Genomic DNA, 12029 nt, shown 5'->3' on the forward strand with positions numbered 1-12029 from the left:
GCAAGAGGACTCCGCCCGGACTCCTACGGGAGCCGGGCTCCATCGCCAACTTCAACTGCTAGTAAGCACCGCCCGGACTCCTACGGAAGCCGGGCTCCGTTGCCAACTTCAACTGCTGGTAAGCACCGCCCGAACTTCTATGGGAGCCGGGCTCCATCCACGACTTCGACCGCAAGGAGGACTCTGCCCGGACTCCTACGGGAGCCAGGCTCCGTCACCAACTTCAACTGCTGGTAAGCTCTATCCGGACTCCTACAGGAGCCGGACTTCGCACCTGACTTTAATTGCAGGAAGACTCTGCCCAGACTCCTATGAGAGCCAGGCTCCGTCCACGACTTCGACCGCAAGGAGGACTCCGCCCGGACTCCTACGGGAGCTGGGCTCCATCGCCAACTTCAACTGCTGGTAAGCGCCGCCCGGACTCCTACGGGAGCCGGGCTCCATCCATGACTTCGACAGCAAGGAGGACTCCGCCCGGACTCCTATGGGAGCCAGGCTCCGTCGCCAACTTCAACTGCTGGTAAGCTCCATCTGGACTCCTACGGGAGCCGGACTTTGCACCTGACTTTAATTGTAGGAAGACTCTGCCCGGACTCCTACGGGAGCCAGGCTCCATCCACGACTTCGACCGTAAGGAGGACTCCGCCCGGAATCCTACGGGAGCCGGGCTCCGTCGCCAACTTCAACTGCTGGTAAGCACCGCCCAGAATCCTATGGGAGTCGTGCTCCGTCCATGACTTCGACTGCATGGAGGACTCTGCCCGGACTCCTACGGGAGCCGGGCTCCATCGCCAACATCAACTGCTGGTAAGCGCCGCCCGGACTCCTACGGGAGCCAGGCTCCGTCCATGACTTTGATCGCAAGGAGGACTCCGCCCGGACTCCTACGGGAGCCGGGCTCCGTCGCCAACTTCAACTGCTGGTATACTCCGTCCGGACTCCTACGGAAGCCAGACTTCGCACCTGACTTTAATTGCAGGAAGACTCCGCCCGGACTCCTACGGGAGCCGGGCTCCGTCACCAACTTCAACTGCTGGTAAGCTCCGCCCGGGCTCCTACGGGAGCCGGGCCCCACCCTCGGCTGTGGCTGAAGGAAAAGTCCATCCAAACTCTTGCGAAAGCTGGATTCCGAGCTCCTCTTGGATAGATGGCTAACTATCTCTCTTCGCCAGACACTCCAGTCGGACTTCAGCCGACAGACCTTCGCCCCCTGGCGCGCTGCAGTAACAGCCGCGATTCTGCTCCATTCCCTGTGGCAGATTCCACGCGGCTCCATCACTCCACGACCCTGCTCCGCCTCCTGCGATGGATTCCACGCGGCTCCATCACTCCTTGGCAGGCCGTAATAATAGCCACGGTCCTGCTCCACTTCCTGCGACAGATACCGCACGATTCTCCTATCCTCTGGCAAGTCGCGATAACGGACGCCGCTCCGCTTCTCATGGCAGACTCCACGTGGCACGCCCCGGTAATAGCCACGGGTCCACCCCACTACTCGCCACAACAAACTTTTCCTAACCATGGGCGGCCCACTACCAGACGGTTACAGGCGTCACCATCAGTTTGTTGCCCCCTCCGTCTATAAAAGGGGGAACCCCAGATATGTTATTCCATAAGCTCTCGTTTTACCTATAAACTCTGCTAAAATTTTTGTTCGAGCACTCCATTCTTGTTGAGGTAGAGAACTAACTTGAGCGTCGGAGGGTATTGCCGGAGCAACCCCACCTCCGGTTTAGACTTCTTTTGCAGGTCCCAGTGGCGACCGCGACTCCCTCGACTCCAGCTTCTCCGGTGCAAGCAGATTTTTGCACCAACAGGATTGGCGCTAGAGGAAGGGGCTGTGTCTTCGCAGTATCCTTGTTCTTAAAGGAGCGCTCAACGGGACCGCCCCCGGGCATCTCTTCCGGCGTCCCCCCCCCTCTTTCCTCCACTTGGTCCTTGTTCGATGCCTCCTAGCAAGGCGTCCACGCGACGATCCACGGCCTCCGTGGACAGATCTCAAGCTCCGACCTCACCTCTTGTTTCCCAACCTCCTCCTCCTCCTCTGGTGACGGCAGTCGGTGCTGAGCTGTTTGATCTGCTAGCGCAGCAGGTCAGAGGCCTCACTGAAGCTGTGCAGGCTATGCAGCAGCAGCAGCCGCAGGCATCAGTGCTCCTGGAAAGGGTATCGCCGGAACACCAGAATCCGGCGGCGGGGCGGCCACTTGGGCCAGCCGTCCCATCTTTCCTAGGAAAACGAACCCGAGGGTGGAGAGCCCTCAATCGGACCACGACTCCACCCTGGAAGATTCCTGCCCACATTCTGCCAGAGGACCCTCGAGACTCGAAGTCGAGAGGATTTTCTAGACTGGAGGCTCCAAGAGATGAACCGGCGGATCGAAGAACTCCGCCATGCTCCCCCCGCTTATGGTGAGGATATTTGCACTGACCCTCCCTTTTCTCAAATGATCATGCAGGAACCAATCCCGCCAAACTTCAAGCTCCCCCAGTTCGAAAGCTACGACGGGACTTCGGACCTGATTGATCATCTGGAAGCCTTCCAGACGATGATGCTACTTCATGGTGCTCCCGATGCCATTCTATGTCGAGCCTTCCCATCCACCTTGAAGGGAGCGGGAGAAACTGGTACTCAGCTCTGAAGCCGGGTACCATCTTTTCCTTCGATCAGATGAGCCACCAATTCATGGCCCATTTTGTCAGCAGCCGGCACCCCCAGAAGGATTCGGAGTCCCTCATCAATATCAAGCAGAGGGAAGGGGAGTCCAGTCGGGCCTACATCAACCGTTTCAACATCGCGGTGCTGGAGGTCCAGAACTTGGACCAATCAGTCGCAATGGCCGCTCTGAAGGGCGGCCTTCAGAGGAATGACCTTTTGTTCTTCCTGGAGAAGAAGTACCCCAGGGATTTTGCTGATTTATTGGCTCGAGCTGAAGGGTACGCCCGAGCGGAAGAAGCCTTCAAAATGAAGGATGAGGAGACCGCGAGAGAGCGGCAGGCGGGAGACTCGAGCAAGCCCGCAGTCGAAAAAAGGTCGAGAGAAGCTCGACCGCATTCTCGATCCCCCCTAGGCACAAGCGTGCCCATACTCCACCCCGGGTGCGCAGGCAGAGGAGTCCGGATCACGGGGTTCGGTGAGGTTCTCCATCGGGAAGGTTCCGCAACTACGCCCCCCTCAATGCCTCGAAGACCCAGGTACTGATGGAGGTCAGGAGCAGCTCCCTAGGCCTGAGAGGATGCGCACACACCCCGAGAAGTGCAACCCCAACCAGTTCTGGCTCTACCACCGTGACCACGATCACGACACGGAGGAATGCATCCAGCTTCAGATGAGATCGAGGAGCTCATCCGATGAGGTCGACTCGATAGGTTCATCCGACGTCGGCCTGAGGGTAGAGGAGATCAGCCAAGGGCCCTGCCGCAACCTGAACCGTCAAGAGGGGAGGAGCAGCCCGAGATCGGCCTCCCATCGGGACCATCGACTCCATCGCCGGAGGGCCTCAAGGAGGAGCAGACCTTCCACAACCATGGGGCTCGGGAAATCTGTAAATGTATCGCTTACGATTTTGCCTTGAATCTAAATTCTTTTCGACTTGTCATGCTCCTCCCATTCGGCATGGATTTGTCACGACTGGGTATAACCCCTTCAAACGCTTAAAACAAAGTTATGTTAGGAACGGGAGGAGAACCTCATCTAACATACCTAAAATGAAAGTCCGATTATCTTGAGATCGGAATGGGGGAGAGGCCTTACAATGCCCTAATGCACCCCCACAGCCATGTCAGGAACAGGAGGAGAACCTCATCCTGACATGAGCAAAGTCAAAGGCCGGTTCTTTTAGACTGGATGGGGGGAGAGGCCTTACAACGCCCTAATGCACCCCCACAGCCATGTCAGGAACAGGAGGAGAACCTCATCCTGACATGAGCAAAGTCGAAGGCCCGGTTCTTTTAGACCGGATGGAGGGAGAGGCCTTACAACGCCCTAATGCACCCCCACAGCCATGTCAGGAACAGGAGGAGAACCTTGTCCTGCATGAGCAAAGTTGAAGGCCGGTTCTTTTAGATCGGATGGGGGGAGAGGCCTTACAACGCCCTAATGCGCCCCCACAGCCATGTCAGGAACAGGAGGAGAACCTCATCCTAACATGAGCAAAGTCGAAGGCCCGGTTCTTTTAGATCGGATAGGGGGAGAGGCCTTACAATGCCCTAATGTGTCTCCACAGCCATATCAGGAACAGGAGGAGAACCTCATCCTGACATGAGCAAAATCGAAGGCCGATTCTTTTAGATCGGATGGGGGGAGAGACCCTTGCGATGGCCCTTATGTGCCCCCGCGGCCCGTTGGGAACGGGAGAAGAACCTCATCCTGACGGTGACGAAACCCGACCGCCCGACAAGATCGGATGAAGGGAAAAGGCCCCTCAGCGCACATTCACACTCCTACGCAACCCCTCAAAAAGCGAGGGGGGGCCCTCACTATGAAAAGAGGAGAGAAATTAAAGAGGAGAAATTAAAGAGGAAGAGCGACGAGCTACGTCGGAAACAGATGAAGGACAAACCACACCAAAGACCTAAGGAACCTCGTCTCAACAAAGACGGGGAGTTCCTACCAAACATCCCCGACCTCTAAGAAGGCTCTCGACACAGGTCAAAAAGACAGCGACATCTCCAAAGTAATGCGAAGTTCGGACCACCAAGCTCGAGCCTGCGGCCATGAATGATGGAGAAAGCAAACCAGCGTATCGACGACTGGGCACCTCCCAACGACGTCAACGTCAGACAAGTCGAATGACAAGAGAAGTTCGGCGGACGATAATTTAATACAACGTGTGGATGAGGTAGCACAAAATTCCTTTTTCATTTCATTTGCGAAATATACACTACAAAACCCGGAAGGCCAAAGGAAGAAAAGCAAAACGACAAAAGCGGGATGAAACAACAAAAGGGAAAGTGTATACATGAAAAGACAGAAGGACAAAAAGAGCCCTAGGAAAGCTCTGCTCCTTCCGACCTAGAATTATCTGCTCCACCCCTCATCCAGGACTGCCTTAGATTCTTAATTTCTTCTTCTAGCTCTCTCCTTTTCAGCAGTGCATCCTGGAGTGCCCGACGAAGTCGCTGGCTCTCGGTCTCTGCCTCTCGATGCCTCTTTCTCAGGACCTCAGATTCCGCCTCCACATCCGTGACGGACTGCTGCTCGTATGCCAGTTGGATCTTCAATTACTGCAGCTCAACCATCCTTTCCCCAAGGGCGACAGAAAGCCCTTTGACGGTTCCTCTCAGAGACTGGAGTTCATTGGAATCCCGGGCAGAAGTCAGCTGAGCCCTGTGGCCAGCTGCCTCTGAAGACGGGCGACTTCGTCGGTCGCACCCTGAGTCTCCCTTTATATTCTCTACCTGCCTGCGCCAACCGGCCCGATGCACGTCGTAGCTCACCTCGACGTCCTGAAGCTACTGCTGAAGGTCGGAGACCTTCTTCGACCACTCCCGATTGCCGTCGGCCCGAGCCAAGAGCCGGGATGAACTTCCTCCCAGCTGGCCGATCTTCTCCATCTCAGCCGACAGTTCCACCCTAGAGTGCTATTCTTGGAGCTTGAGCCCAAATTTGGCCGTGGCGCTCTTCTTACATTCCTCAAGCTCCTTCGCGAAGTTCGCCTTTCTCCGGCTATACTCCATGATCCCCTTCACGTGGAGATTCCGAAAGTGGGTGGCCTCCGTGGTGGCTTCAGAATGACCCTCTCTCAATCTGCGAAGCTCGCCTTCCATCTTCTTTGACTTTTTTGTCAAGTGAAGGACTTCCTTCTTCAGCCGCTGGATCGTCGACTTCAGCGGAATCCCCAGGGGCAGGGAAGTGCTTCTGCAGGACACTGCCATCGGAAGGCAAAAGTGTCAAGACACGACTCATCACAGAAAGAAAGGCAGAGAGAAGAAGGGGAGGAGGAAAAGCCACCCATGATGAGACATTCAACTTTATTGATTGGATGATTCTTAAAGATAAAAAGAAAAAGAAAAATTGCGGTAAAATAAAAATACAAGGTCGGAGGTCTCAGACCTCAGGGGCAGGGGTTGGAGAACTCGGCATCCCTGGAAGGGGGGCTGCGATAGCAGTGGTAGCGGGCGAGGGACCGGCCTCGTCTTCAGACTCCTCACCCAGGAAGCTGAGGTTGAGCTTCAAAAATTTCTAGCCACCTTCTCCTGGCAGAGCTCGAACCCCTTGATGAATGCCTCCTGGCCGAATTGGACGTTCAGGTCCCTCATCTCCGTGGAGGTCTTGAATTCCTCTACCGCAAGGACCCTGGCCTCCGAGACCAGGACTGGAATCTGCTCAGCCAAGTTGGCGACCTCGCCTCCTCCTTTCTCACCGTCTCCTCCAAGGTCTGCTTCTTCTCTCCCGGGCTTGTTTCTCTCTTTCCAGGGCCTCTTGGAGGGCAACTACTTCGGCTGCCTTTTCTTTAAGGTGAGCGACCTCGGCCCGGCAGGTGGCTAAAAGTGGCTGACGGTTGGTAGGGCCATTATTGCGTCGTATCTGGGCCAGTGTACCAGCAAAAATTTCGAAGGGTCCCTTCGTATCGCCCCGATTCGAAAAGACTCCAGCACGCACATATTTAATGCCAAAATATCTGGGAGCGGTCGTGCGCAGGATTCGAGGGGACAACTTCGGCTATGCCAATCTCTCTGTACTTCCTTCATTCAAAATTCAAACTCGAAAGTAGGGAGACTGGTGTTGGGTATAAAATACCCACAGCCAAAGTTCTCAGCGGGATTGACCCTTGTATGCTCTGTCCACGACTTCGACCGCAAGGAGGACTCTGCCCGGACTCCTACGGGAGCCGGGCTCCATCGCCAACATCAACTGCTGGTAGCACCGCCCAGACTCCGATGGGAGTGGGCTCCGTCCATGACTTCGACCGCAAGGAGGACTCCGCCCAGACTCCTACGAGAGCCGGCTCCGTCGCCAACTTCAACTGCTGGTAAGCGCCGCCCGGACTCCTACGGAGCCGAGCTCCATCCACGACTTCGACTGCAAGGAGGACTCCGCCCGGACTCCTACGGGAGCCGGGCTCCGTCGCCAACTTCAACTGCTGGTAAGCGCGCCCGACTCCTACGGGAGTCGGACTCCGTCCATGACTTCGACCGTAAGGAAGACTCCGCCCAGACTCCTACGGGAGTCGGGCTCCGTCGCCAACTTCAACTGCTGGTAAGCTCCATCCGGACTCCTACGGGAGCCGGACTTCGCACCTGACTTTAATTCTAGGAAGACTCTGCCCGGACTCCTACGGGAGCTAGGCTCCGTCCATGACTTCGACCGCAAGGAGGACTCTGCCCGGACTCCTACGGGAGCCGGGCTCCGTCGCCAACTTCAACTGCTGGTAAGTGCCGCCCGACTCTTACGGGAGCCGGGCTCCATCCACGACTTCGACCGCAAGGAGGACTCTGCCCGGACTCCTACGGGAGCCAGACTCCATCGCCAACTTCAACTGCTGGTAAGCTCCATCCGGACTCCTACGGGAGCCAGACTTCGCACCTGACTTTAATTACAGGAAGACTCCACCCGGACTCCTACGGAGCCAGGCTCCGTCCACGACATCGACCGCAAGGAGGACTCCGCCCGGACTCCTACGGGAGCCGGGCTCCGTCACCAACTTCAACTGCTGGTAAGCACCGCCCGACTCCTACGGGAGCCGGGCTCCATCGCCAACTTCAACTGCTGGTAAGCACCGCCCGGACTCCTACGGGAGCCAGGCTCCATCCATGACTTCGACCGCAAGGAGGACTCCGCCCGGACTCCTTCGGGAGCGGGCTCTGTCGCCAACTTCAACTGCTGGTAAACTCTGTCCGGACTCCTACGGGAGCCGGACTTCGCACCTGACTTTAATTGTAGGAAGACTCCACCCCGACTTCTACGGGAGTCAGGCTCCGTCACCAACTTCAACTGTTGGTAAGCTCCGCCCGGGCTCCTACGGGAGCCGGGCCCTACCCCCGGCTGTGGCTGAAGGAAGACTCCATCCGAACTCCTGTGAAAGCTGGATTCCGAGCTCCTCTTGGACAAATGGCTAACTATCTCTCTCCGCAGACACTCCAGCCGGACTTCAGTTGGCAAACCTTCGCCCCCTGGTGCGCTGCAGTAACAGCCGTCATTCTGCTCCATTCCTGCGGCAGATTCCATGCGGCTCCATCACTCCACGACCCTGCTCCGCCTCCTGCGACGGATTCCATGCGGCTCCATCACTCCTTGGCAGGCCATAATAATGGCCACGGTCTTGCTCCACTTCCTGCGACGGATACCGCATGATTCTCCTATCCTCTGGCAAGTCGCGCAACGGACGCCGCTCCGCTTCTCGTGGCAGACTCCACGTGGCACATCCCGGTAATAGCCACGGGTCCACCCCACTACTCACCGCAACAAACTTTTCCTGACCATGGACGGCCCACTACCAGACTGTTACAGGCGTCACCATCAGTTTGTTACCCCCTCCGCCTATAAAAGGGGGAACCCCAGATACGTTATTCCATAAGCTCTCGTTTTACCTAGAAACTCTGCTAAAATTTTCGTTCGAGCACTCCATTCTTGTTGAGGCAGAGAACTGACTTGAGCATCGGAGGGTCTTGCCGGAGCAACCCCACCTCCAGTTTAGACTTCTTTTGCAGGTCCCGACGGCGATCGTGACTCCCTCGACTCCAGCTTCTCCGGTGCAAGCAGATTTTTGCACCAACACTGTATTTAATATCGAGCAAAATATGAATGCCATGAGAATTAAAAGGCCTAGAGATAGTCTAAATGATAGGTATCAATGGCACCTAAGGCTAGGTCATATAGCGGAAGACAGGGTTAACAAATTGGAGAAATCCAGGCTATTGAGTCCGTTGACTTTCGAGTCATATCTAGTTTGTGAATCATGCCTTCAAGGCAAAATGACTAAGCTTCCTTTTGTGGGATATGGGGAAAGGGCCACAGACCTACTTGCCCTAGTACATACGGATGTGTGCTGCCCATTTGATGTGCCGGCTAGAGGCAACGTTGTCTACTTCATTATCTTTACCGATGATATATCTAGGTACGGATATGTGTTTCTAATGAAGTACAAGTCTGAAGCCTTTGAAAAGTTCAAAAAATTCAGACATGAAGTAGAAAAATAAACAGGAAAGCCCACTAAGTTTCTTCGATCAGATCGAAGAGGTGAATACCTTAGTCGGGAGTTCCTAGACTATCTTAAGGACAATGGCATAGTCTCTCAATAGACTCTATCTGGAATGCCACAACTCAATCGGGTTTCAGAATGGAGAAATCGGACCCTATTAGATATGGTCCGTTCCATGATGAGCTTCACGGACCTCCCTGAGTTTCTTTGGGGACATTATCTCATGATAGCAATATATGTATTGAATAGGATTTTCTCTAAAACCGTTCCTACCACACCGTATGAGATATGGCATGATAAGAATCCAAGTCTGAGTCATCTCAAAATTTAGGGTTGTCCGGCTCATGTCAAGAGACAGCAAGCGGACAAGTTAGAGTTCAGGTCTTTTAGAGCTCGGTTCATAAGATATCCTAAAGAGTCATTAGGATATTATTTTTATATTTCAAAAGATCACAATGTGATTATGAATCGACATGCTATTTTTTTTAAAAAATAGTTTATTCCAGATAATATCATCGGAAGCATAATTAAGCTCAAGGAGAATGTCTCCCAAGAGCAACGAGCTAAAGAACCTGAGGAATCCAATCAATTAGAACTAGTCCTAACACAACCTCTTCCATCTCGTAGATCGACTAGGATTTTCCATCTTCATGAAAGGTACTTAGGTACTATACAAGAGGAAGTAGAGGAAATATTCCTCACAGAAAATGGGACTCATGGTGATGACCCCAGGACCTATGACGAGGTGATATCAGATATCAACTCCGAGAAATGGTTAGAGGCAATGAGATCAGAAATTGACTTGATGCACTCAAACCAAGTTTGGACCTTGGTAGATCCACCTGAAGGTATTGTACCTATTAGGTGTAAATGGATCTTCAAGAGAAAGATAGGTGCAGATGGAAATGTGGAGACATTCAAGGTTAGGCTCTAGCAAAAGGTTATAGTAAGCACGAAGGCATTGACTATCAGGATACCTTCTCGTCCGTAGCCATGCTAAAATTCATCCGCACATTGCTTGCTATTGCAGCCTATTTTGATTATGAAATATGGCAGATGGACGTGAAAACGATATTCTTAAATGGATATCTTGAAGAAGATATGTATATGGAACAGCCGCTTGGTTTCACATCCAGTGATGACGATCACAAGGTCTGCAAGCTGCAAAGGTCCATTTATGGACTTAAGCAAGCGTCTCAGAGCTGGAATACTCATTTCAATGATGTGATCAAAATATTTGGTTTCATCAAGAACGAGGAGGAACCATGTGTATTCAAGAAGGTCAGTGGGAGCGCAGTTGTCTTCCTCGTACTGTACATTGATGACATCCTACTAATTGAAAATGATATTTTCATGTTGACCTCAGTCAAAATATGGTTGTCTAAGGAGTTCTCTATGAAAGATCTAGAAGAAGCATCCTTTATACTGGGTATTAAGGTCTATAGAGACAGACCAAATAGATGCTAGGACTTTCACAGAAGATGTACATAGAGGAGGTGCTAAAAAGGTTTAGCATGAAAAACTCCAAACGAGGTTTAGTACCTTTTAGACATAGAATTCATCTCTCCAAGAAGATGTGCCCGAGCACACCTGAGAAGATTGAACGCATGAGTAAGATCACTTATGCTTCAGCAATAGGAAGCCTCATGTATGCCATGCTATGTATATGACCTGAAATAGCCCATGCTGTGAGTGTCACAAGCAGATATCAGTCGAATCCAGGCGAAGAGCACTGAAGTTCTGTGAAATATATCCTTAAGTACTTGAGAAGGACTAAGGATATGTTTCTAATCTTTGAGAATGGAGAACTCCAGGTTCAGGGATTTATAGACTCAGACTTCATGTCTGATATAGATGATCGAAAATCGATATCTGAAAGTCTATTCATTTGCAATGGTGGTGCAGTTAGCTGAAAGAGTTCCAAGCAGATGGTGATTGCTGATTCCACCATGGAGGCAGAGTATATTGCTGCATCGGAAGCTGCAAAGGAGGCATTCTGATACAAGAAGTTTGTCGCGGAGCTTGGAGTGATGCCATCGGATGTCATCTCTCTTTACTGTGACAATAATGGCGCCATAGCCCTAGCTAAGGAGCCAAGGTCTCATCAGAAGTCCAAGCATATCGAGCGACGATTCCATCTGATTCATGATTATCTCAAAAAAAGTTATGTCAAGGTTAAGAGTGTCGACTCCATAGATAATGTGGCAGACCTGCTAACAAAGTCATTAGGCCAATAGAAGATCGAAGCCCACCTTGAGAAGATGGGACTTAGATATGTAGACAATTGGCATTAGGTCAAGTAGAAATTTGTTAGATGTGTGCCCTAGATATCAGATTGGTTGACACATTCCTGTACAAATGTAAGGATAAATTTATAATTTTGACTATAAATGAATAAAAGGGTTATTCTACTATCACATTGTGTACATTATGTCTGTGATATATCCTTTGAGTTAGTAGGAATGTTAATTCATATTTTCAAGAGTTAAAAATTTAAGGCATGAATTTACATAACTAACTCATAAATAGCTCCTGACCATAGGATCATCATAAGGATGGTGATCGATCTGGAAGGTTGGTGTACGATCGCTTTCTTAGGATAGATGTGTCTTGAGTCTATGATATGGAGACACCAAAGTGAGAGTACAGATATTCATTGAGATGAGATACTGAGCGTGACCACCTCGAGCAGTCATAAGGAAGTCTACCTTCTCATCGATGACTAGCTCGATGCTGCAGCTGTGTGTCTAGTTCTTTGACCTGAGGTGCATCAATAGTTCACCTTGAGTGTATTATAATTTGACTACATCATAACTCGATCTCCTAGCCATTTAGAACCCTGAGGTGTATGTTGGCTGTAGCATATTCATTGTAGGAACCAGATTGTAT

Source organism: Elaeis guineensis, chromosome 7, assembly GCF_000442705.2.
Source record: "Elaeis guineensis isolate ETL-2024a chromosome 7, EG11, whole genome shotgun sequence".
Classification (NCBI taxonomy): domain Eukaryota; kingdom Viridiplantae; phylum Streptophyta; class Magnoliopsida; order Arecales; family Arecaceae; genus Elaeis; species Elaeis guineensis.